Source organism: Balaenoptera physalus, assembly GCF_965194825.1.
Source record: "Balaenoptera physalus genome assembly, chromosome: 12".
Taxonomy (NCBI): Eukaryota; Metazoa; Chordata; class Mammalia; order Artiodactyla; family Balaenopteridae; genus Balaenoptera; species Balaenoptera physalus.
In genome coordinates, this window is record NC_138897.1 from 66,998,160 (window position 1) to 67,025,580 (window position 27,421).

The 27,421-nt window shown below is 49.2% G+C and overlaps 1 long non-coding RNA gene across 7 annotated transcripts; it reads right to left on the minus strand.

Moving 5' to 3' along the window:
• Positions 1 to 4,265: 4,265 nt before the first annotated feature.
• Positions 4,266 to 26,358, minus strand: LOC309640123. 7 transcript variants are annotated; one of them, XR_014252055.1, is made up of 5 exons: positions 23,301 to 26,358; positions 19,688 to 19,803; positions 15,019 to 15,154; positions 11,395 to 11,561; positions 4,266 to 5,357 (listed from the first exon to the last, which is right to left on the minus strand). It is a non-coding gene; the product is annotated as an uncharacterized lncRNA (long non-coding RNA). The 7 variants fall into 7 exon arrangements; XR_014252054.1 differs by lacking the exon at positions 19,688 to 19,803 and having other exon boundaries at positions 11,395 to 11,679; XR_014252056.1 differs by lacking the exon at positions 19,688 to 19,803 and having other exon boundaries at positions 23,301 to 26,349.
• Positions 26,359 to 27,421: the final 1,063 nt, after the last annotated feature.

Genomic DNA, 27,421 nt, shown 5'->3' on the forward strand with positions numbered 1-27,421 from the left:
GTTCAGAATAGTGAGCAAAGACAAAGTAGCGTCTACAAAAACAAATACGTTAAAATATTAGCAAAACAATATGCTTATGAAGAAACAAATGCAACGAAAATAACCACGAAGCCCCAAACTATGGATTATTTGATGTAGTTCAAATAGTAGGAGAAATCAGAGGGATAATTCTTTATTACAATAATCTCAGTTTTATTAATTATCTTCTCCAAAGGATGAAGTGAAGAAAGCTAATTTGTGTCTCCCAACACACCCCACCAACAGAGTCTTAGCAAAGAGTTTATTTTCTTTATCTTTAGCCTTTCTGGGAAGTAAATGTTTAAAGATATAAGTAATATTCATTTTCTATAGCAGGAGAAAGAATGTCAATTGTCTGAATTGGCCCACAAATACATACAGATGGAGTGCACGTGCACACACACACACACACACGGCCCTACCTGATCTCTCTTCAAATTTTGTCCGGACACGTAAGCCACACAATGAGTAGCTGTTTGTCCTGTACATACAGAAAGAAGCAGGACCACCAGGGCTTTTTAATCTTGTTCCAAAGGTGGGAAACTAATGCCTCGATGAAAAGAAAAGGGACCATAGAAATGTTTGGGAAAAACTCAAAAAAACTAATTCCTCAGAGGATCCCCTTTAGCTCATCTTGAATCATGTAAACAGTTTTAGAGAAATCTATATTCATACATATATTCAAACACTTATTTCAAGCTCCCATTTTATATACATCTTCTGTTTGTTTCCCACTGGGTGTCCAAGTAGCATCCTGATGTGTTCCATCTGTCAATCAAGTTGCCAGAATTTACAAATGACCTCTCAGGGCCTTGCTCTCTTGTAGTAAATCACTACTAGGAAACAAAGAGGCACAAGGTTCAGACTGAGCCTCTGAGCTTCTAGATCGGGAGTGAGGGTGGGGATGGAGGAAAGGCACTGATTGAAACAAGCTCCTTCCACACTTGTGCACAGAGAGAAACACCTAGGAAACAGGCAGCGCTCGTTCACTGGCTGGTTCATTTCACGCCCAGGCGTGAAATGTAGGCGGGCGTTACAGCCCAAGCAGGAGTTCGGTCCTGTGAGGTGGGAACAGGGAGCAGACAGCCGACAGCCCGCTTCCTGTTACACGATGCAATAGGGCTCTGCTTAGCGAAAAGAACAAAATGCCAAGAGGGGGAGACCCTCGGATTAACTCTGCCTGGGTGGGACCAGAAGGCTTATCCTGCGTTTTCCAGCTGGTTGCTCATCCAGTCTTAAATGTAGAGGATTAAAAAAAGAAACCCGTTGCCTGATTTGATATGGTGCAAGTCTCCTGGCAGAGCTAGTCTCTGCTTCCCCTGGACAAGCCCTGCGCTTACTCCACGCCTCCATGTGGCTGGGGCCCTCCGTGTCTGTCTACACGGCTACAGCCTAAGGCACGGGCTTGCTTCCCAGCGCCGTGGTCCACCGTACACACTGGTGTTTCCTACACGTTTGCTGTTGGCGTGAATGGATGCAGCCCCTCTAGAAAACACAAGTGCCCTGGAGCAGGAACTCCTGCTCTCACCTTCTGCTCCCACCCACATCTTCTCTCTGCTAAATGAAGGGGTCCGAATATTGGGCGCTGGTCATTCTGTCTTTGCTGGGGAGAGGTTGCCCACGTGGGAAGAGAGGAAGGTGGATTAAAACAGTGGCAACAAAATGTAGGGACTAATGTCTCAACCAGTGAATTAGAATCTCAAGGGGAGTTCCTATTATTTCCAACTGTCACAAACCATTAAGAAGACTTCGACCCAATTGACCGATTCTCGGGTCCCTGAGTGAGCTTCAGTGAGAAGTGATCAGCAAGTTGTGAGCCCAGGAGGCCACAACTTACTTTCCTGCTCTTATTCTATTGCCCCTTCTTATCCAGGGCCCTAAGCATTCTTTGGAAACAAACAAAAATCGTAATAAAGCAAGCAGAGTTCACTAAGGGCACATAAACATTTTAAGAGCAAACCAACCAGATTTCCTTTCATACATATTGGTTTAGAAAGGTCCACTATGAGAAACCTTTTGGGAACTATAATCACGTCAGTGGTCATTTCACTTAGTTTAGCAGAGAAACAAAACACATACTCTTTCAGCTTGATTAATTAAGGCCCACGGAAGGAAATACCAACGTGGGAGCAAGGTGGCGGGAGAGACTTGGACCACTCTGTACATCCGTTCTCTCTGTGTGATGTGTCTGTCTTCTCTAGTCATTCACCTGATAGAGCCGTGACAACTCGTGTATGGAACCAATAAAAAGTTTCCACATATTGTCAGATCCGAAGTGTATCCTCAGGTCCAGACATCCTCATCTTTTATGCTCTGTACTTCTTCTTTGGCAGAGTTACACTGGACTCTGGCATTTTGCCAACTTTCAGATACACTTAAACGCTGGATGTGAGGAGAGGAAGGAGCTGGGATCTTTGCCGTGTGTCTGACCTTCCCAGACTCACAGGTGAAGGCAGATGGGACTGGTCCTGGCCAGGCCCTCAGCCTCCATCTCTCCTTCCCATCCCACCGCTGTAGAAAAGAAAGAAAGAAAGGCTGAGATACTGAAATCAACTTGACAACTGGGGAGGGGGCAACATCAAGAGGACTCCGCCCACTATGTCTGTATTCACTGTCCTGCCGGAGTCAGATGTGCCTCTTCAGAATCCCCGGATGTCCATTTCCAAGGTCACAGAGAGTCTTCCTTACCCGGTGTCTATATTGAAACCACCTGAATGGGTTTTGATAGACTAAGACTTAAGGAAGCCAAGAAGTTTGTTGTTCATGAATAATTGAAATGAACGACTGAGTGAACTTATGAACTAAAAGCCAACCAAGAACAAATGGGTCACCGGCAGCAAACTCATGTCAAAGCCTGTAAGAGTTTTCTAAGAAATAAGTACATTTAATTCAGAATTGAAAATGCCTTTTGCCATCACTAATAAAAACATTTCCTAAGGAACAGAGGAAACAATTTATATATTCTCCAAGTGTAAGTATGCATTTATTGTATACATTTATATTATAAATATGCAAGTATGTGTATACCAGAAGGTATGGCCGCGTGTTGTGAGCTGTTATTACTTTTATGGACACACTGGCGACCCCATCCCATGGGAGACCGCGCCTGAGAATAAGCCTAGGGGTGCACGGCTGGGCGTTCACCCTGAGAGAGTGAATCACCCCAGGCTCGAGGCTTGTCTCGGCCTTGGGTGGTTGCCTGCAAACAGTTTTTACTGTTATTTTGAAACACGGGCTGGCGCTTGGGCCCCTCACATGCCATTTTCTCTTCGTCACAGGGAAACATTTTCCCTGAGGGATGAATTGCCGTGTGTGGGAACCCCTGCCCCAGCTTATGCAGCTGAAAGACTTGGGAAATAGGAAACGGGAGGCGGGAAGGGCGAGACAGGAATGACCGGAGCTCTGTCCCTGGAAAATTCCCTTTATTTCTGTCACGACAGAACCGGGCTCGCGTCCTGCCCTTCTGACGCCAGCATGGAAGGAAAAGGGAGGCTGGCACCATTGGGGGACCACACCGGTCCCTGCCTCGGATGGCACCTTGCTGTGACTGGGCCCCATCTGGTCCCTACTGCCATGCCTCTTGCTGCCGCCTTCTGGGGTCCGTGTGGCCCTGCCTCACCCTGGTCTCGTCCCCCGAGCCTGGACCCTCCCACCCAGAGCCTGGCTCACAGCGTCCGCTCCGCCTGGGACGCCCTGGCTGACCCTCCATTTGTTAAACCTGAACGTCCTTCAAGTTCAGCTCCAATGTCACCTCACCAGGGATCCTCCCCAACCACTCAAACGCTGCAAGAATTTACCTGTCCCTCTTCTCTGCTTCTAGACCGTTTCCTGTAGCCACTTCTCACCACTGGGAATGCCAGGCGAGTTGATTGGGAGCAGAATTGATTTTGTACACTGCATATCGATGCAAGCAGCAAAGGGCTTACCTGTGAATCTGAGATTTTGCCCACCTGCTTTACACCCCACCCCAAGGCTGAGAATATACAGACGGGCCTCGGAGCCGAGCCACCGAAACCGTGTGTGTCCCGAGTAGGTTCTCTCCCGTCCCAGCTTTGGCTCCTGATGTGGACCCTGGTCTCGTTCCTCTGTGCAGAGAAGCCCACCAACCCTTCCCACTCACTAACTACAACTCAAAACTCTGGGAAAACCACAAAAACAACTATCTGAGGGCTGTGAAGAGCAAACAAAGCAGGCAGATTGTGGAACCGACTCAAACTTGGAGAGATGATTGCACACAACCACTGGTCCCCATCGTGGGATGCTGAGAACTTTAATAGAAACTCCCTCCTGCTTGCCAGAGGAACTAGGAGAAGGGTGCAGAGAATCCCGGAGGGGACCCCCTAATTCTATGTGTAAATCCACACAGGTCTCAGCCTAACCCTTGAACCACCCGTGCAAAGGACAGGCCCCAAACAGCATAATGGGAGTATTAGCTTCCTGGGGCTGCTGTAAAAGTCTCCACACACTTGGTGGCTTAAACCAACAGAAACATTTTCTCTCCCAGTTCTGGAATTTGTTCTGGAGCCAGAAGTCTGAGATCAGTTTTACTTCTTGTTAATTGGAGTTCATCAAAATTAAAATTTTTGAAGATATCGTAAGAACATGAAGAAGCAAGCCTCAGACTGGGAGGAAACATTGAAGGATTTGTAGGGACACTATATTAAGAACTTGTACAGCTCGATTACAAACAACCCAATGAAAAACTGGGCCAAAGATTCGATGCTTACAAAAGAAGGTACCCGAATCTCTGGCAAGCACATGAAGTGATGCTCAACATAATTTGTATCAGGGAAAGGTGAATGAAATGGACAATAAGATACCACCGCACTCATTGCATTGGCTGCAATTAAAAACAGTGAACATGCCAAGTGTTGGGGCAGATGAGTAGCAACTTGCTGGTGGGGATGTGAAACGGTCCAGTGCTCTGGGAGACATTTAGGCAGTTCCTTTAAGAGTTAAACATACACCTACTCCATGGTCCAGCCCAGACTTTCCACTCCTGAGTCAAGTTACTCCAGAGACATGTTGTGTCCAGGACGTGACTGTTCTTTTCAGCTTTGTTTGAAGTAGCCAAAACAGGAAGCGACCCAAGTGCTCACTGTAAGGGTAAATGAGAATCATTTTCTCCATTTATAAAGGCCCCAAAGACCATTTTCCCTTTCTCAGAGTGTTTTCTGGGAGACGCAGGGAATCTGTGTCCTTGCTCTGTTTGGAATACAGGTCCGTCTCTCCAGGACCGAGACCAGGCTCCAGGCTTACAACGTAGAGGTGTTTCTCTGGCCATGTGGACGGACTCAGGAATTAGCGCCAGGCTCCCTCACAGGAAATGTGGCACGGAGCTGGAAGAGAAGAGACATGATTGATATTTCTTCTCTTTTGTGGCAGAAATATGTTGGATTTCCCCCTAACTTTGTAGTCATCTTCAGGCCACCTTACCTGCATGTAAATCTGTTGATGTTTGCTCCGTAATGAGGTGTGTTCTCTGTTCTTCTATTGGTCCAGAGGGTCTTTCTCTTGGCCCTACTTGCATCCTCAACCCCACCCACAGGTGGATGGATAAGCAAACTGTTGTCTATCCAGACCACGGAACACACTCGGCAATAGAAGAGAATGAATCGTTGACTTGTGCAGCAGCATGAATGGATCTCAGAGAGCGGTGCTGAAGCCCAAGTGGAAGCCAGGTCTCTCCGACCCCATCCTCAGTGGTCTGGGTATTTCCCAGGGCTGAGCTCTTGGCCCAGAAACAGCCGTACTTTTCCCTCAGTTTGTTGTCTTATCTTCAGACTATTTTTTCACAGCCAAAGTGGAATTCATAATGGGGGGGGCAGTGAGTGGACTTCAGTCTCATCACTTAAAAACATCTATAAAAATATGCAGGGCTCTGCCTCAACCAAGAGCCAGTGATCCTGAGAACAGGGTCTTGAGTCTGAATTTGCAAACAGGTAGTGACCCAAGAGCTGCCTCCTCATCATCTGGGGACTTCCTTAAAAATAGCTCCCTGAACACCTGTGGGAATTGCAATTTAATTGATCTGAGATGGTGCTGGGAACTTGTATTTTCATGAGGGGTCCAGGTTATTGTAACACGCAATAAAGTGTGAGCACCGTGGCTCTGAGGGTCACGTCATTGACTGGAAAATTCCATCTTTTTCAGTCTCTCCACTTTTGCCTTCACCAGCAGCTGGTGCCTGGAAGCCCCTCAGAGGAGCTGACGGCAGCCTGCACACCAGAGGCCCCTGACCAGCTACCCCCATTATTTTTGCACTTTGCTTTTATTTCTTTTAACTGAGTCTTTGAAGCCTATGAAAATGCAAACTACCTTAGGCAGATGGAGTGAATTAGGAGATGGTCCAAAATTCTTTGCCTTTCTACCCACTGAGAGGTAGGGTCTCTGTCTCCCGCTGCCTACCCCACTGCCTTGAATTTTGGAAGAACAGATGCAGCAGAAGATGGGACTGTGCCAGTTTCTAGGACCAGGTCTTAGGGAATCGGCAGCTTCCCCTTGCATCTCTCGGAATGCTTTAGGAACTCTGCGGCCATGCTGTGAGGAAGCCCCAGGAGCCCTGTGGAGGCGAGGGGAGGGTGGGTGCAGGTGGGTACCAGCCAACAGTGAGGGCACATCTTCCAGGTGCCTTGAGTCACCCCAGCTGAAGCCTGTGGATCAGGGTGAACCATCCTTGCCAGGCCCAAGGCAGACTCGGGACTAAATCCAGCACTGCTGTTTCAGGGAGGCTCGTTTTGCAGAAATGGGGACTTGCAAGGGGAAGCTCTCACGTCGGTGTTTGGGACCAGCTCTCAGTTGTCCGTCTTCTGTCACTGAGCAACGGTGACCCAGGACAAGCGGCCGATCTTCACTGACCTCAATTTTCTGCATTGTGAATTTGGGTAAAACTGGACTAAACGATCAAGATACTTAAGATTCAATGATTTTGTGGAACTCTGTCACTTTTATCTTCATCCGAATGAAGGGTTGGTAGGTGGGTCTGGATGGGAGGTGGAGAGAGGGGAAATCTCCCCTGACAGCCCACCCCTCACCTTTGGGATAAGTGGGCCCCTGACTCTCACCCAGCATGTGCTTCACCTCGGAAGTGCTGCAGTCTATTAAAGCTGTCTGTTCATCTTCCTCCAGAGCAAGGACCATGGTTTATTCTACTTTACCTCCCTCCTACCAGTACCCAGATTAGTGGGCAATAGGTCCTTGACAAATACTTGCTGAATGAATAAACGGGTCTAGGATGGATGGATACGCGTTGAAAAGAGATGGGGTAAAAACCATCAATTAAAAGGGGCTACAAATTCCAGCTCAGTGATTCTCAAAGAGGGGGAGTCAGATAACATCTAACAGCTCATATAGGTTTTTAGTCACAAAATGTTTTGATATTTAATAAACCTTAAAGGAACGTATGAGATGCTGCATCCTCCACAGGAAGCAGGCGTTAAAAAGAAGCTTGGATGCCTCATTCTGGCTTCTCCGACTCTGCCTGGGGCCGGACCCACGTTGCCACCCCCCCCCCCCTCACTCGGAGACCAGAGGGTTATCCCAGAGATGATCTCAGGGCATCAGGAGAAAGCTCGGCCCAGTCCGTCTCATTTACTGAGCTGCCTTACCCTCTCCCAGGCCGATGCTGGGGGGCTTGCCCTGGAACAGATTTAATTCTTTTATTTAGTGTCCCTGAGGACAGCGGAGGGGCTGTCCACCTGGCCCCTGACTGTGTGGAACCACGTCATAAGGCCTTTGGATTCAGGATCTCCTGTTGCCCTGAAATGAATGATGTAAACTCGTTCCCACCATCCTGAGAGGCTCCTGGCAGGACTTTCGAGGCTGAATGCACTTAATCCGTGGGAATTTCCTATCTTGAGAGTGAAAGGTGCAGCCTTGCTAAGTATAATTAAACACTTACCCTCGGATGCTTTTCAGAATTTATCCACAGCAGCATGTGGTTTGTGTCCTGCTGGGACTTTAAGGTTATTGCATTGAGAGGGAGGGTAGGGTGGGAGGTGTGTGTGTGTTTTTTTGTCCTGGTAATTTCTCACTTGCCTCTGAGCTGTGCAATTTTCAATGGGAAGAGCTGACCTTCCAAATAACCCCTGTGATGCCACCGTGCTCTCACCTGTTTCTATCCTTAATGCTGAGGGGCTCAAGCATTCAAGGCCACACATGGCTTGGTCGTTTCCTTCCAACTTGTGCAAAGAAGTCTGTCCATTCTTCTCTGATGTGGACTTTCATTTCAGACTTATTAAGCCGTTGGAAACACCCTTCCCTTCTGAGTCCTGAGATGATCAAATGCACATTCCTTCCCTGTATTTGTTCTGCACTTAAAGCATTTCAGACCATTGGGCTTAAGGCATTTCTCTCATATCTGTGTGGAATATTCCCATCTTCTCTCATCTTTGCTGAAAATACAAGCCAATCTATTTCTGTGAGTTGTAGATATCAATACAAATCCAGGTCCGTGATAAAGGACAAAATATAGAAGGAACCCAGGTGAGCTGGGTTGGGGGTGGGGGAGGAAGAAAAGGACAGTAAGTGGAGACGTGGGATTAAAAACATGACCCCAGGGCTGAGACACAGAAACATGGGTGGAGTGAGATGGGCGAGGAACATGTATCTGTCAGTAGGGAACAGGTTATGCTGTGGTAACAAATAGCCCACTGATCTCAGGGCCTTCAAACCAGGCAGGTTTCTTTCTCTTGCACAGAAATCCCCTGAGGTCTGGGCGACCCTCCAGAGCACCTGTCCCTTTTTTCACTTTTATCAGACAACAGAAGACCGAGGCTCGATCTCAACTGTGTGGGAAGCAGAGGGAACTGGTTGTCAGTGAACAAAAGTAACGGTTGCCACAAAATAGAAAGAGGGGGCACACGGGGGGAAGAGAGGTTGCAAACTTCGGTGGGGGGCCCAGGAGCACTTGGGGGGGTGAGGTCAAGACTTCAGGGTATAAGGACTCAGGGGTCTTTGGGGCTGATGAATGCCACCCTCGTTCCAGCCCAATTTCTGAGCCAATTGAGAAGGGAGGCTCGGGGACCTGCTGAGAGGTCCCTGTGGCTTGTGACAAAGCTGGTTTCCCCTGGGGAGGGGCATGTGTGTCTCACTCATGGGGATCCTGCCAAACAGAGGAAAACAAGGAGGAATGAGGGCAGCCCTTCTCCCAATGGCCCCTCTAGAGGCTCCAGATGGAGGGCAGCTGAGCCAGAGATGGAAGCAGGAAAAGACAGAGAAACAGACTTAGGGACAGAGACTTGGAGAAAGAGGAAGACGTTCTCGGGAGAAGAGAACACCTGGAGAGACGAGTGGGATGGGGAGACAGAGAGATGCAGGGACTCAGAAGTGGTGAGAGATAGATAGAGACATAGAGAGACAGGGATACAGAGAGAGAGAGACAGAGACAAAGATAGACAGAGATGCAGACAGAGATAGAGAGAGATACAGATAGAGATAGAGAGACAGAGACAGAGAGGGAGGAAGAGGAAGAGAGAGAGAGAGGGAGAGAAATCAGACTTTTGGGGGAACCAAGGCAATAACTACAAAGAACCCGCCTGGGTGGGTTTGGGGATGTGGAGGCTGGAAGGCGGGCTGATGGTGCCCGGAGCTCTCCTGCCCACCTGCTGTGTCCTCCCAGATTTTCATACTTTCCTATTCCATCTACAGAGACGTGGGTGACTCATTGCTTGGAAGATGCTGAAGGGCTGTGGGTAGAGAGTAAGCCTTTCCTTGCTGCTTGGAGCCCTGGTCCGGGAGGTGGTGCGGGACAGGTGAGCGGGGAGATGAGGGGCACAGGCCCTGGGCTCTGCCAGTGGTCTGTCACCTGGCCACCTGGCTGCACAGAGCCCCTCTCTGCGTCTCTCTCATCCATCTGGACAACCACTGTTGGTTAGAAAGCTTGTTGAAACATGGCCTGATCCAAGCAGAATCCATCTACAGCCACTCACTCTTAAGCATTTTTGTCTGCTTGTTTGTTTATTGCCAAAATCACACAACACACCTTTGCATTGATTCTCGCATTTGATAGTTTTCAACTCAGAAAATGAAAAAAACAAGTGGGGTGGGAATGGCTGTCTCACCGAAGACTCTGAGTTCAGCTCCAAGTCCCCTGTTGGGCCAAGGTCGGCATCATTGTCTCATCTGCGTGTATTCTTTTCAGCTGTTTGCAAAAACCACTTTCCAGGCCTTTGAAGACGCACGGATGCACATCTTCTTGGTCAAGTTCCCAAGCAGGAGGTTTGCAGGATCAGATGCCCTACGCACCCCCGGAGAGCGCTTGCCTCTAAATGCTTGCTCACTTTTGGCATTTAGAGAATATCTGAAGTAGTCGACATCCTTTCTGGCCTTGACAAAATCCATAATGCATTTTCCCAAGCACTTTGGCCCTTCATTATTCAAGTGATCTATTTTCTCAGGGAAACGTAATCCGCATGTTTCTCATTTACACTTAACTCATCAGTCTGCCGTCTGGTGAAGTCGGGTGGCGTTCAGGGGGCCCAAGGTCGCTGTCATTGAGCTTAATCGGGTGTGGGATGCAGAGTGGCCACTCACCCTGCTTCAGACCACGTCCCCTCGCCTCTGAACTTCACTGTCTGGGGCCAAAGTAAATGTGTTTCTCCTTCCCTAGAATTTGTGACTGATCCCCTCTAAACCCTCCTAAGGGCTTAATAAGAACAACATGGGCTCACTTCCCACCTCCCACCTCTGTACTTCCCTTTTCCTTAGCAAGTGCTCAGCGTTACAAGTAGATCTGTGGAGACAGATGACTGTAAGGGGTTCTGACTTCGGTCTGATTACAAAGGTCCAGGCCGGTCTTGGGTTCAGCTGAAATTGGGTGTCTGCCATTGACCCGACTTTCCTCTGCTTGGGAAAGTCGAATGTGCATCCCAAATGAGAAGTAAACAAAACTTGGATACACTAGACGCCAACCTTCCACGGGGAGCACCGCCAGCCCTGACAGACTTCCCACTCTGCTTTGATAAGTGGAAGGCAAACCCCAGGGAAGGGCTCCGATACCAGAGATTGATTGAAAACAAACACCGACTTAGATGCACATGGTTGGGTCTGCGCGGCTTTCCACATCTGCATCTCAGAGCCGAACGATGAGAAGTCTTCGCTCTTGGAATTGCCGCCCAGGGCACAGCGAGATCCTTAATCATCACGGAAAAATTCAACTGTGTGCAGTTCTGCTGCAGGAAAATAAGTGCCTGCGTACGTTTTAGAAACATCTTCCATGTGGACGAGGGAAACAACTAGAACTTTTCTGGTTAAAACAAACTTAACCCCCCAAAGTCAAGTAACCAGAACATACCGCTGCCTCCAATATTTAAAAACAGAGGATGATAAAAGTCACCATTTATTGATTGTTTCCTGTGAGCCAGGAACATCACATACCTTATCTGTCCAGGGGTTGACGTCACCTCCCGGGGAGAGAGCTGGAGGTTGGGTGGAGGTGGCACCGTGAGAAGGTGGTGGTTCTGGGCCCCAGCTCCTCCGCCACGTGGCTGCTTCTCCCAGGACATCGTCATGGAGGCTTACGTGTCTTCATTCAAATGCTGCTTCTGTCAAAAAGGGAGTCCGTGTTTTCTCTCAAGGAGGCTGTATTTCAGCCTTCCTCTCCAGGTTAACCCAGGATTAAATCAGGCGTGATCCAAGCAAGGAATCAAGGCTGAACTCTTCCTTCAAGGAGAATCGTGCAAAGAGAAATAATGGAAAAATAGCCACCACATTTGGAGAAGTTTGGAATTTCCCTAATACTTCCCTGAGAAATGATTTTGGAGAGACAAGAGGTGGAGTCAGAAAGCAGGGCCCCTGATCCTGGGGGGACACACACCTGTGCCAGAGGAGGCTGCTGGGCTTTTGAGGCGGCATTAAGGATGGGGAATGACCATACCCACTTCCCTGGGCTGCCCTAAGCGTGTGAAATGCCTTATCCTAGTGTCTGCTTGTGGTCATGGGCCCTGTCGTAGGTGAATCTGAATCTGTGAACAGTTCATATTTGACCAAGGAAATGTTTTTCTCCTCATGGAATGGTCATTTTGGTTTTTCAATATGGCAACCAAAGCTCTAATCAAGGCCAGTCTGCGGACAGGCTTCTGGACAAAATCATGGTTTCCCCTTTTCTTTTGTTTGCTGGACATGGTTGACATCAGTGATGGAATTATACTGGATTTAAACACATCTCATTGCACACGGTCAGAAACTGGTCTGCAAAATCAGGTTGAAACCAGGCCCTGAGGATGGTTCTCAGCCTTCCTGCTGCAGGTCAGTCCAGAAATCCTGCTTCTAGGCCCCTTAGAGGAACAGACGTTCAGATACACGTGCTGCAAAACACAGACCAAGAGAAAATCTTTCTGGATGTTTTTCAGTCCCTTAAAATGTGTGTGGGTTTTGAGACGGTAAAGAGCTGGTTTTAATCTTGGTTAAACGGAGGGAAACCATCATGGCTCCTTATCAGCCCAATTATTCATCAGTAGTGAGGTAACTGAGAAAACTTCACGGTCAGTGTAAGGTGCCCAGAGATTGCTCGCAAACGCCGACTCTGTATTCCCGTTTGAAGCAGCCTGTCTTCCCTGATGCAATGCGACGCCAGGGGCGCTGCACACTCTGATTCCCACATGTGGGCAGCGGGTCCTCTGGACACACCCATTTGGAGGAATTCAACAAGGAGGGAAAGTGGAAACGTCCACTGGGTTTTTTTTTAGGTTTCCCAGTGCATTTAAATTTTTTTTAATTTAATTTTTATTTTATATGAAATGTCTGTTGGTTTTTTGACGTTCTAACTGGGGGAGGAGGAGCCAACTGTAGTATGTGTGCGAGTGTGTGTGTGTGAGAGAGACAGACAGACAGACACAGAGAGACAGTGATTCTGCCACCCCCAAAGCTCCCTGAGCACATGGGCTCCAGCCTGCGTCTCTGAGTCAGGCTGCGCGGCCCCTGCCCTCTCAGATGCGACGCAGACGACAAAAGCACGCACAGTTTGAATCCTCGTGAAGAACAGTGTAACCCACTCCCTCCAACGACTATGTGAAACTGGAGTTAAAACTTCCGGAACCTGTGACCCCCTCCGTCAGTGGGAAAGCCCCATCTCAGCCCCGACTTGAAGGATGAATGTGTCGCCCTCCCCCACCCCGCCCCGAACGGGGCTCAGCGCAGGGCTTTGATCTTCCTACATGAGAAGAGTGACTTTAAATTATGAAAGATGGCTTTTGATGACGGGAATAAAACGGATCTGCTCCCACTGTGCTGGGCTCCACGTCCCCCCTCTCACATTCCTGAGCTTCCCATCTGGGCATCCGAGAGCTGACAGCTCGGGGGGTGGGAGGGGAGATGTGTGTGACAGCTCCGGGGAGGGGGACAATGGGGGGACGTTGGGAAACGCCGGTCTGGTCCTCTGCACCCCAGGCACTGACGTCCAGCCCACATGATAAAGTGCCACCACGCGCTTGCTGCCAGCATGCGGGGAAGGATGCAGGGAGGTGGGAAGGCTGAGGAGGAGATGAAAGCACAACTTCCAAGGCTCCTTTAAGTTGTACCATCTTGAGCAGAGCCAAGCCTGAATTATGTAAAAGCTGGCCGTGCGCCCACATCGGGCCATGCTCAGATGGTTTTGTAAGCAGGCGCTCTGCACCCGGCACACGGGCTGGTCCACCCTGGACCAGGGAGATGCCTGTGAAGGGTCCCTGGGACTGGTGGCCAGATGGCTGCCCTGGGCGAGAGGGGGCCTTTCTGGGTACATGACCTCCCGGTGCAGCCAGGTGGCAGGGTCCTGTCCTCCCCATGAGGACACCATCAAGATTGTTTCAAGCCCACCCCGTCCAGCCTGAAATGAAAACCACGTCTCCACTCTGGTGTCAGACTTGGAAATCAAATTTTCTCCAGGTCTTCCTAAGGTTCTCAGAGGAAACAAGACCTTTTCCTGGGTCTGCAATTTTGTCCTTTCTGCACAGACGCCCCTCCCTGCACGCCCTTTGCCCCCTACCCCGGGGGCTGTGGGTGATCCCAGAAACTCAGCCCTGCAGGGGCCCTCACGTTAACTCCCTTCTGTTTGCTGCTTTGGGGCCCAGGTGTCGCAGGGCTCGTGGCGGCCCTGACCCAGGATCTGAGGGCACAGCCAGCTGTACCCCGTGGGTTCTGTGTGTCGGGGGACACATCCTACAAACAAGGACTAACCTGGTCCAGTTTCTGCAGCTCCAACCCACCCAACACCGCAGTAAATGCGGAGATGCAGATCTGCATTCTTTTCCCAGAGGAACAAAATAATCAAATGTGCTGGGGACACTCAGGGGGCCATTTAACGTGAGCCTGGTGTTGCTTCCCGGGAGACACCAGCGGCAGCCACATGCAGGATGGCCTTGGGCACGTGGAAACACACAGCTCCATAAGAGGACTGGGTCTGGGGGCCCCCAAACCGGCGTTGAAGTCTCTGGCCTGATTTAGATTTGTTCATAAAAACAACACAGTTGGTTCCTGTTAAGCCAATAGCATGTGAATTGCTTCTCAGACATTTAGCTCTGGCAGGGTCCTTTAGGACACGGCTGCTATGCTGCACTTCACAAGGCCTGGCTAGCTCTGCTCTTTTCTTCATTCCATAGACGGCAGGAAAGAGAAAGAAAAGAGAGAGAGAGAGAGAGATGGGAGCTGAGAGAATACCTGTTGGACTCTGATTTTCATCACTTATCCCATATTTTCATGCCGAATGGCTTAGCTACTACCTTTAAAAGACATCCTCTGTATTTCCTCTTTCCTACAGTTTCTATTTCCCATAAAAAGTGGTTTTGGAATTGGACGTCAGCTTTAACTCGATCGGCCGACCCCCACAGGGACCATTTCCAATGGCCTGGTAAGAACTGCCACCCCCGTCCCCAGCTCAGCCCCACCAACTCCGAAAGCCTGGGTGTCACCTGGGCAAGAGGCAGGAGGCAGGGATGCAAAAGGCAAAACTGCCCGTTTCTCCATTCTCCCGTGACTCTGGATCGTGGAAATCTCTCACCATCCCACTAGAATTCAACCTGGTACCTTGGGACCTTGACATGTTGGCTCCTGGCAGCAGTGAGAGGCAGACAGCAAAGGTCCGAGGAGAGCGTGGGTAGTTGTGTGCTGCTCGCCGTGGGCCAGGCTTCCTTACAAATGGCCCTGGTTGGAATTGGGGGTGCTGTGGAGGAGGGAATGATAATATGACCAATAAAACAATCACGTCTCTTCTGCTGGATGCTGACTTAATCTGGGTTAAGGCAAAGCACACTTGCCTCATTTGCCCCTGACCTCCAGAGACGTCTTGTTGATGTCACCGTCAACCAGGCAGAAGGGAAACGGCCCCACTGCGTTTGGCCAGGACTGACCTGGGCCACCCTCTGAATTTGCAAACCATCTACCTACGGAGGGGTTGGCGCAAATACCTACGAGGTATATACAGCAAAACGCTTACAACAAAGGCCTTAGACTGAGGACGGGATGCGAATCCTGGCTCTGGCACTAATCAGCTATGAAACCCCAGGTAAACCACTTACACTCTAAGCCTTAGTTTTCTCATCTATAAAATGGACATAATAGTACTCCTGTCTTAGGGTAGCTATGAGCATTCATTGATACAAAGTACATAAGATGTTTAGCACAAGAACAAGTACTTAATAAACAGTGGTAGTGTTATTACTATTATCACCCAAGGGATTGTCATTAGGTGATTTGAGCCAGGAATGAATAGCTTTCCCCAATAGGGTCCTTAAAAATGAAGCCAGCTAGTCATCTAAAATCTTGCCTTCTCTAAGCCTCAATCCTAGATCTTGATTCTGACATCCAGCATCTTGAAAATGTGTTTGACCGGTTCCAAGGGGCTCACTGGTAGAGACCCCCTGGGGAGGTGGTGTTGGAAAAACACTGTTTAGCATTTTAGCAGCGACTTCCAGACAAGGCACAAAGGACACTTACACTGCACTTCAAACCGCACATTCCCGGTCAACTCAGAGATCAAGCTCTGGGGACAGAGTCGGACCTCACAGAATGAAAACTTGGGTCTTTGGCAGGAATCCTTTGTGAAGCATGGGAAGAATTTCCTTTACGGGAATCCATGGCAGAGGCGTGGGATGAGGAGAAGGTCCACGCAAAACCAGAGACTGAGCTGGGTGGTTGCTCGGCATTCTAATTAAATTAGAAGAATTCTGCTCAGTGGAATGTCTTGGAACATCTACTATGTGATCCAGTTTTGTTCGTAGGGTTTTAGAGCTTATGGCGGGTGCTGTCCACAGCCAGGAGGTAAGGTAGAGTCATTCCAACCTCCAGAGTGACAAGAGACAGTAGAAATGAATATATAATCCTCCGAAACCCATTGGTTTTTGAGATAAGCTAAAATTATGATTGAAGTTTACGTGAAAATCTTTAGGTTATCTTAATAAAGCTTCTCCCAGGTCCTCCAAGTTGGCTGTGAAGGGTGGTCAGAGGTCATGTCTCCAAGATTCACCTGCCCTTGGCTGTCTCTCTCCTCGGTGCGCTGGTCATGTCATGGTCTTAAGAATGAGAATACCTCTTGCTTTCCTCTTCAGGAATATGGACACAGGCCCCCTCCTAATTGCCAGGTGTGTGGTGGAGAACAAGGTGTAATGTTTCCTAAGACTCGGTTCAAGTTGAGGGGTGATGGAAGAGACTAGAAGATAACACACAACTGGCTCTGGAAAGGGCAGCACCCTCCTTCAGGAAGACCTTCCACCCAACAAAGGGGTGAGCATGCCCGTATCAGAGCCCCCCAGAGAGCAAGCACTTCACAAGGAGTAGCCCAGAGTGTATGGAGTTGCCCTACACACGTGGTGACCCAACGTGTAGCTGTGATGGAAGGGTACGCGGAAAGGGTGGGGGGAACAGGCAGTTTCCTCTAGACTTTCACGGCTTTGCTCTGAGCTTCCTCAGTCCATGATAAGGGAGTTTCTCCTCTGGGGGAACTGGAAAAAAAGGGTTTGAAAACTTTGCCACAAGCTACAACGTAAAAATCATGAGGTAAAATGAGGATTAGGACTGCGGGGCCCAGGCAACAGGCAGCAGCAGATCTCAGCTCAGAGAGGCCGTCAGTGGATGGGAAAACCCAGTGAGGCCACTGCTGGATTCTCCTGCATCCACAATAGAGCTGTATTCTGTCGCTGCTAGAGACACAGAGATCTATTTCAATAATTAGTAGGTTTAAAGAAGGCTTGAGAAATACTAGCAGCAAGTATTTTCCAAACAAAGGAAGCAAATTGCCTTAAGACCATGCAGAGGAGTTCAGCTAATTTGAACTTTTCATCGTGTGCACTTGCGTGACTGAGGGAGTGTGGTAGAAACCGCCCACTGGTCCCTGAGGTCCGCTCTCCCCTTTGCTCTCTTAGTGACAGTGCTTTCTGAGCTTGTTCTGGGCATCCGGCCGCCTAGATGCAGACTCCTTGGGGTGAGCTGTGATCACCTCTCAGGAGGGCAGTGGGAGTGATGCGTACCATGTGCGGTCACCCCAAAAGGAACCACTTGATCCTGCTTCCGTCCCCTCTCTGGGGGGCTGGGGCACAGGGGGATGGTCAGCCATGTATGCAGACGGGTATGGCACGCAAGTGGGGGGCTCCTAACTCGGGTCCACCTCCCTTTGGGGCTCGTGAACTCGGAGGGCAGGAATGCAGCTTGACTCTCACTAATCCCTGTCTGACATCTAGCACCTCCTTTATTCTCGGATGTAGGCAACAGATGACTGCTGTTAGCAGAATCTGTGATTTTTACCGTCAATAGAAATAAGGTAATTTCATATGGCGGTTCCGTTTTTGCAGATGTCCTGAAATATTTACACTCATCTTGTCCTCAAAGTTATAACTGACATGAGGTCTGCTGGGGGACCTGGTTATTTAATGTGTTTATTAAAGATTACAAGGGAAATCAATTACATTGAACTACAGTTACCAATATAATGGGTTTCTTTTGTAATCTTATGAGTTTAATTTCATGCATGTGAAAACATTATTCTAAGATGGGATCCATCACCTTTATCAGACTGCTGAAGGGATCCATGGTGTGAGCGTGCACACATAGGCATACGCACATGTACACAGGTACACGCACACACGTGTACACACACATATACACATACACACATGCACACATGCACATGCACACACATGCACACACACATGCACACACGCATACCCCTTGCCCAGGGGACAGTGGAGAACTTGGTCAGAGGAACCTGGGCCGAGGGGGACTTTGTGACCTACCTACTGTGAAGACTAATAAAAGAGAGAGTAATTAATCAGAAATTAATCTTAGCTTCAGGAAGTCTCTAGCTTTCAAACTTCTCCCAGTAAAACAAGGTCTGTGTGTGTGGAGGGGCTGGGGAAAGGTCCCGGGGTTGGCTTGCTGCCCCCCATTTTCCCCCGAGCTGGAGAGGAGGGTTACAACCACACTTCCTAAGATGCCCTGTAGCTGAAGGGCTGGGCGTGAGCTACGCTCTATGAATTACTGCACTGGTGGGATTCGGGGCGCAGGAGTGGGGCAGAAGCAGCTTCCTGCCCCCTCTAGCTGTGTAACAGCACAGAGTGTGGAGACCAGATTCCGTCTGTTTGTGGGAGAGCACCTGCTCCGTTTCTGCTCTGTGTCCTGTGTGCCCAGAGCTGGCCGTGCTGGGGCATCACAGCTCTAGTGGGGCCCCGGGTAGAAGCTCATCCTCCTGTGTCATTTGGATGATGTCCTGGAATTCTCTCCCGCACGCCCAGCCGAGCGCCCTTAGCCCTCCTGACAACCTGTAAGCACCCAGTTTCCCGTATTAAATCCTTCCTGCTCAGGACACCTAACGTGGTTCCTGCATTGGGTCTGGCAGGCCAGGGGGTGTGTGCCTGTCTCACAGAGGTTGACCCACAGAGACTTTAGCATTTTTTCATGTAAGGAGAGCACGACTTTCACCGCTTTTCCCAATCAGGGGCCCAGTTGCCCACAATTGTGTTACCTGACATGTTATTACCTGTCATCCCCTTGAACACTTCACCTGTCTCTCACGGTAGCCCAGCAAGCCGGCCGGGGCACGTGGTGCTGCACAGGTGAGAAAGAGAATCGCCCTCAGGTGAGAGAGAGGTGGGTGGCTTGAGGACAGACCTGGCCTTTTGTCTCCCGAGTCCAGGCCTTTTCCAGTGGGTTCTGAGGACAGGCCGGGGGCGGGGGAGCTTTCATTCAGAAACAGTCCTCCAGCTGGGACGGGCCTCCCCTAGGTCACCGCAGCCCTGCGCTTTTTTATATCTCACGATTCCTCATGAGCTGTCAGTAGTCTAGGTTTTTTAAAAGGTCATCTTAAGCAAGGTTAAGCTCCATGCGAACTACCTTCTGAAACGCCTTCCTATGGTCACTATGTGGTCATCCTTCACTCTGGACGGATGCTTTCCTGAGGTGCAGAACACGAGGATGTAGCTGACCCCGGCGTGCTGGCACGTGCCCCTGGGGTCCCCTGTTTAATTCCTCTTGGCTGGTTTACAGCTAAGGGAAATTGCCAAACACTCTTCCCCTTAAAATACTTTTTCCATGAACTGCGCTGACTTGCCCTCCCTGTGACCAAATTCCAGAAACTCTCCCTTGGCCTGCGAGCAAAGATAGTTCTGAGGCCTGAGGCTTGTGGCCGGCGCCTTCTGGCCTGTGCTTCCCGCCCCCCCCCAGCCCCGCCCCTGCCCCCCGGGGCTCGGTTCTCCCGGCCCCTTACGTGGATCATCTGGGGAGCATCGCAGGATGCTTTTAAGGGTGTGAGAGAAGGTTTGCCAAGAAGGGCGGGTCTGGCCTGGTGGAGACGTTTGGTGAGTTTTCTACAGGTTGTAGCGTCTGCCAGTTAAGACACGTTTATTATTTATTATATGCTGTGTGCAGAGGACATGGGTGACCTCACACCCAACCCGGAGGGACCCACGGGCACCGTTTCAATGCTACGAACGTTATGGACAGAACGGAGAGTAACAGCCCATCAGAGCTGCCGTGAGAGGCCTGGGAGAGTCAGGATGACAGGGCCTGAGTCAGGGTCCCCTGAGAGTCAGACTGTGGTGCCTGTCTGTAAGGTGGCCAGGCCGGGCTGTGCGAGTTCCAAGGTCCCTGCCAGTGAAAGGTCTGTAACCCTACCGTTCATTCCCCTGGCCCAGGCGCCAACGCTCAGAGTTAGCTTTTCCATTTCCTCCCCACCACTTCCTGCCCCAGCAAATACAAGTTGTCGCTAAATTCAGAGGCAGCTGGGCCTGGGGAAGGGGGCTGACTGCAGAGAGCCGTCCTCAGACGGGCGCCCTGCAGGCCCTTCCCACACAGGCTGCGAGGAGGCCGGCCTTGCCAGCTGGCTGCGCACAAATGGGGGCCGATGCCCACCATCTGCCCCTCCCTCTCCAGCCCACATCCTCCTCTGGCTTAGAGCTTTCTGAGTGACCCAGCAGCTCGTCTGCAGGTTGGTGGGGAAACTCCCCCAGCAGGTCGGTTTTGAGGGGCCCGGGCGAGGGAGGGAGCCCCGCAGAGGACAGAGGGCCGTGGCCCTGGGGCGTTGACGGGAGGGGCGGGGGGTGTCTGCCCAGAGTTGGCTGCGTGAGTCCAGGGCGGAGAGGGCCCGTCCTGTGTACAAACACAGGCCCAGGCTCTGTTTCCCCCCGGAAGACACATGTGGTTCCATTCAGATCACATTGGATCCTAATGCAGTTTCCTTTCGTTGTTTGGCTTGTTTTTGTTTGTTTTAGAAGAATTCACATTTCCTGTGCCCAGGGTTGTCCAAGCACCCCCTGCACTGCCCTTTCCAGATGGGATGTCCTTTGAAGGCGCCCCCGGCCCTTGCCCGCCCTCCAAGCCCCCCCCACCCCGAGCAGAAGCTGTCAGCAGCTTAACAGTGGGGTTTTTTGAGCATTTTCTGTTTTTCAGAGCTGAGAGCCCTTGGGAATCTTTCTCCTGGTGGGGAGTGCAGTCCTTTGAAGGACCTTTTGTTTTGAAAGAGAAAAATCAACCGAGGAAAAAAGTGCAAGCTCTCTGCAGTGAAGTTTAGGGGCTCAGAGATGCCAAGTGAGAAAGATGCCCTTTGGGAAGGCGGCGTGGAGACTCCACCTGTGGCTTGATGACCCTGGGGCCCCTGGTGTCACCTGCGTCACCTGTGTGCAGGCACATATTCTGCCTGTCCATTAAATGGGATCTACGCCCACCTTTATTAGCTAATTTCAGATGTGCCAGGAAAGCAAAGGTTTGGAGAATTTAGGTAAAATGCACCAAGTCACTGGCTGCTCAGTGGTGGAGGCCACACTTCCAAAAATTCAAAATTCAACAAGTGGGACCATAACAAACTAAAAACCTTCTGCACAGGAAAGGAAACCATCAACAAAATGAAAAGGCAGCCTACTGAATGGAAGGAAATATTTGTAAATCATATTTCTCATAAGGTGTTAATATCCAAAAATATGAAGAACTCATACATCTCAACAGCAAAAAACTAAACAATCCAATTAAAAAATGGGCAGAAGATCTGAATAGATATTTTTCCAAAGAAAACATACAGATGACCAACAGGTACATGAAAAGATGTGCAACGTCACTAATCATCAGGGAAATGCAAGCCAAAACCACAATGAGATAACACCTCACACCTGTCAGAATGGCTATTATAAAAAAGACAAGCGATAACAAGAGTTGGTAAGGATGTGGAGAAAAGGGAGAACCCTTGTGCACTGTTCAAATTGTTGCAGTCATTAAAAATAGAACTACCATATGATCCAGCAATTCTACTTCTGGGTATTTATCAGAAGAAAACGAAAACACTAACTCAAAAAGATATCTGCACCCCCATGTTCATAGCAGCATTATTTACAATAGTCAAGACATGGAAACAATTGAAGTGTCCATTGGTGGATGAAGTGGATAAAGAAATTGCAGTATACATATACAGTGGAATATTATTCAGCCATATAAAAGAACAAAACCCTGCCATTTGCAACAACATGGATGGACCTTAAGGGCCTTATGCTAAGTGAAATAAGTCGGCGAAAGACAAATACCATATGATCTCATTTATATGTGGAATCTAAAAAAGAAAAAAAAAAAAGCTCATTCATGTTGATTGGTGGTGGCCAGAGGCTGGAGTCGGGGGTGGGTAAAAGGAAGGAGGTCAAGAAGTACAAACCTGCAGTTATAAAATAAGTAAGTCCTGGGGATGTAATGTACATCATGGTGATTATAGTTAGTGATACCGTTTTTGCATATTTGAAAGCTGCCAAGAGAGTAGATTTTTAAAGTTCTTATCACAAGGAAAAGAAGTTCCATAAATATGTGAGGTGATGGGCGTTAACTAGACTAGTATGGTGATCATTTTGCAAAATACACAAATGCTGAATCATTATGTTGTGCACCAGAAACTAATATAACACGTCAATTATACCTCCATTATAAAAAGGATAAAGTTAAGCCATTTAACTTGAAAAACATTCCACGGGACAGAGAATCCAGGGAAAGGCAGAAGCAGGAATCTAGAGAGAGACCCACAGATGGTCGGAGGGAAGTGTTCCTCGGAGCCCTAAGACAGGTGCAAAGAAAGTTCCTGTTCCCCACGCCCTCGCCGGCCGATACCAGCACTCACTGCTACAAGAAGCAGAGATTTGTTGGGCCATACATCCTGGATTTTCTGGGATCTCCCTGATTTCAACCATTCTTTTTCCCTGCCAGCTACTTCCAACGTGGCTCTAAAAATAGAGCTGGTGTAAGTGTAGAGATTTTGGAAGCTTGAACCATCTGTGCAGAGTTTGAAAACATCCTAGTTCAAGGACAGAAATTCATAAGCACAATTTCAGAAGATGATTTTTGCCTCTTTCCTGTGTCCTTTACCAGGGTGTAAGGGAGATGGCACTAAGAGAGAAAAAGTAAATTAAAAAATTAAAAAAAAAAATCCACCAGAGCATTTTAAATGCAGTGTTCGTTTTCTCTCTCCAGCTCCTGTGGAGTCGAAAGGCAAGGCCAGCAGTGAACATTCCAGCCAAGAGCCCTGCCCGCAGCCAGGACTATGGTCTGCTTTAGAGTAACCATAGGACAGCCAGGGGTGGTGGGGAAGGGTGAGTCATAGCCAGGGGTTGGGGGGGATCTCCTTCCCATGGTAGAGGAGGGTGTTTCTGACCTCATTAACCTGGGGAATGAAAAGTGATATTAGGCTTTGGAAAACTCCACCCAGGGAGTTCTTATGTTCTGGGAAGTGTGGTTCCTCCACTCAGATCACCATGGGCTGAGATGCTTGTGAGTGCTTTGCTATCCCACTAAGCCTTCATTTGCAGAAGGGAAGTTCATCCCTGACCCTAAAGATAGTTTCCAATGATGCCTACCTTCTGGGAGCTCTCGTCTCGATGAAACGGAGGAAACACTTTGGGCATCATGCAGTGAAGGTGGATCTGGGCAGGAAGTGGAGCTGGTCCCGTGGAGTTTCAGGCCCAGACTTGAGGTCCATCTTCTGGCCCCAGCTCTTCAGGGGTCTTGCTCGGAAGCTGGTGTCCTCCCCAGCCCTCGAGGCTCCTGTGGGGATGATCAGTCCTCTTGAATGGCTTGACGGCCTCTGGAACCGGCAGAGTCCTGAAAGCTTACTGTGGTCTTTTAGGCAGAACCCCCTTGACCTTGTGTGTCACTCAACAGCCCTCTGCTTCCCCAAAGGCCCCTCAGCTTTCCTTGCAGCCTCGTCACGGCCAGCAGCTGGTCAGGTCACTTCTCCTCTGGTCTTCCTCCCATCATGATGGCCAATCTGAAATCCAGGCAGACTGGGGAAGAAGGAGGGGGCCCAGCAGATACAGAATTTCTGCTTCTTCCCACAGGTTCTTCTACTGTCTATTGCTACCGGCACCAGCTGCCACAAAACAGCTCTCTGGCTTCTGCAGAACCTCTGTGGATTTTCCTGCCCTCACATCCAGGAGGTCCAACCCCACTTTAAGAAATCCTGGAGGGGTTAGTGGAATTCTACCACGTCCATGAAATAAAGTAAGCAGGTTACATGTGCAATTTCTACCCACAGAAAAGCTCTGCGGCAGCCTCTTTGGGAAGAGTCTTTGAGGGGAGGGCCTTTTACTAGGAAGCTCGTTCTGGATAACACCTCAAAAAGGCTTACCTCGGCACATATGCCAAATCCTTCATCAAATAACAACGAACGTACAGCGGGTGCCTGCCAAGACTCACTGGATGAAAGCCACCACGATTTCCCCCTACAGGGCTATAAGCAGATGGAATCCAGTGTATTCCACACAGTATGAATGAATAAGGCAGGGAAGAAAGTTTCTCGGAGAATCTGCTACAAGTACCTTAGATGATAAAAAGACTGTTTCTCCATATTAATATTTCATTGTCAGGGGGTCATTGCCAATTGGCTGGGTTTCCTGCTGGAATGAGCATATGCTGCCATTCTGACTTCAAATGCTTCTGCCTTTGAGAAAGCCCATACAGGCATTTTCTCAACCAACTGCAGACCAGTCCTAAATGGTGCCAAGCAGGCAATGTTTGTAAGCTGGAAAAGCCGAGCAAAGTGTCCAAGATCATGTCAGAAGGGAGAGAAAAATAAAGAAAAAAATGGTACCTTCCATGAAAATATTATCTCAGACTCAAGATGCAGATAAAACCCAACTGAACTAAATTTCAGGTTAGACTTTTCAAAATTTCTAAATGGAAAAGGCAAATGTTGCATGAGATCACCTGTTATTTGATTTTTTTCCCCTGATAGTTCCATATTTATGAGAAGGTAGTCTGTGTGGTTTAGCTTGTGCCCGGGTAACATAAAGTTCTCAATAGGGTCCTTGGAATGTTGGTCAGGGAGCACAGTTGACCATCTGGAGGGCCAGCTGGTCTCAATTCTAAACTCCTGAGGCATGATATCCAGAGAGCCACAAAGATTCTGAGGTTTCTAGGGTTCTGATGTATAGGTGTAGAGGCTACTGAAGACCAGCATCTTTCTATCCATTCACCCACCTAGCCATCTATCCACCTACCTATCCATCTATCCACCCATCCACCCACCCACCTATCCATCCATCCACCCACCCACCTATCCATCCATCCAATTACTTATTTATGCATCAGGAGAGGGTTTTGCAGGGTATCTTTGAATTAGTCTTAGAAAAATGTGCTCCACAGGAAGTTAGAAGTGACCCTCTTACTGACGGGAAATAGAGCATGACACATTCATGAAAGAGCTGGACTTCAAGGGATCAGGACAAAGATTCCCAAACCCAGCACGAGGGCTCAACACATGATTCACGTGTGCAACATTAAGACAGAAGCTGGCTTGAAGCTGAAAAAGGCCCATGATGGGTGAGCTGCTTGGGCATCAAAGTGATGACCAATGTGGGTTTCCCATGGGGCTGACACATGATTGTGAAGAAGGCACGTGGAGAAGGAACCAAAGGGGAGTTATTCTCCCATCTTCTGTCCTTGCCTGAGAGATGAGGACGCTCAAATGGTTGGGAATTTGGTGGCTAGCGTATGGGCTCAGTACACCAACTTCTTTGTCAACGCTGACATATACTGTTTCACGTTAATTAAATAACATCCCGTGCCAATGGCGCACAGGGAAAGAAACACTATCTGATTCAATTTAGTGCCTAATACAAGTAAAATAGGTAACAAACAATGTAGATTATTCATAAAATAATGAATCATAGCCTTTCACGTCTACAAGAGTTGGCATGAAGTTCAGTCATTCACTCAGCAAATATCTACTTCCAACAGGGGAATTTTTTCTGTGCTGCTTGGGGGTACCACATGTTACTTTAGCAAGGCTGATGCCATGTGGAAAACGGCCAGTGGTTTCAGTGTCCTCTCTGGAGCCTGGAAAGAGTCCTGAATTCGTGCCAGACTGAAGAAGCTGGCCGGCCACAAGTCCCTGTCCTTAATGGTCCTCTGTGACGCCAGCTGCTGTGACCTCACATCGTTGTGATGCCAGCAGCCCAGTGGAATGAAGTCTGCTTGTCTCTCATGCAAAAGTCCTAAACAGGTGTTCCTGGCCAGTGACTAGCTCTTCTCCAAGCAGTGGTTCAAAGCGCGGCTCTTTTCTTCTCTTTTCCTCGTATGGTGCTGTCACCCTTACTGTCTGGCTGTTGAGTCCTCTTGGCTCTTCTGCATAAAGTCTGATGGGGAAGAGCTTGGAGGAAGAGGGGCAGGAAGTCTTAAAGGGCCAGGCCCAGGGCCACACGTCCATCCACCCCTTCCAACTGGTCAGAACTCAGCCTACTTGACCTCCAGGCCTCGGGACACGCTGGGACAGTCCAGCTGTGGGCCAAACAAGGAATCGGGGTACAAAATATGTTTCTGGAAAGGTTACGGGGAGGCAGGTGCGGCGCCGGGGCGGTGGGTTTGCGTGGTATCCACGCCGTGCAGAGGGCTCTGGTTACCTGTCAGGTTCACAGGTAACGACTTCATAGGCAGGGCTGGGAGTGAGACCAGGGGATCTGGACCAGCCCACAGCCCGCTGTACCTGACCTCCGACCACAGACTCGTCAGAGTCTAGGGGGAGCCGCTCCAGGCTCAGCGCGCCCCCTGCCCCCTGGACCCGGCCTCTGCGGGGGACACGGGCGCAGCAGTGCCGTAGCTGAGCTTCTCAAATTGTGCAGATATGTATAATGACACCTGCTGGGAAGAACTGCTGCAGAGAAAGAAACCTCACTAAAGACCCCCACGAGGCACTGCCACTGCCCCCTTTGATGGCATCTTCCTCTCTAACCAGATTAGGACTTTCCTCCTTGACTCTCCTGCCTCACGTGGTGGTGTTAATTCTAGTTTGCTCTTCTCTAAAGACAGAGACCAGTTGCTCCCTTTCCAACTGCCTAGATATGACTCAAGATTTGCTTTTATTAAATTTCGCCTTTTTCCCCTCCAGGCTGAAGCCATGTCGGTTCCTTCCCTCATCTTTCCTCAAGGGGCCGTGGTCCAGAGCCGACAGCACCTCCTGGGCAGTCTCAGAGGCCACCTGCCATCTTGCCGGGGGACCTGGGGGGGGGTGACACAGGGGCACAGAGTGGTGGCTGAGGGCCCAGAGCTGCCTCTGCCTCTGACTGTGTGACCTTGACTGTGGACTGAGTCTGCTGAACCTGAGGGTCCTTCCCTGAAAGAGAAGGATAGGATAATTTATTTCTAAATTTCTTCAACACTTAAGCATCTTATGACTCCTAACAATTCTATTCCTTTTAAAAAATTCTGGACTTAGAGCACACCAATCCAAAAAAGAAAATCAGTGTTTGTCAAAGTTCTGGAGGGGCATTAATTGTATTTTCTGGGCATCAGAATCTTGACCCTAAATCATCAAGTAAGACTCATCCAGTTCCAGTATCCATAATTGTTCACCCAGTGTGTGTGTGTGTGTGTAATTCAGGATCTTTCTTTTTTTTTTTTTTTCAATTTAATTCTTCTGGCAGGAGCAATAGAGTTACCTGATTCAAAAGTATAAAAAGTATAATAAAGTATAAAAAGTCAT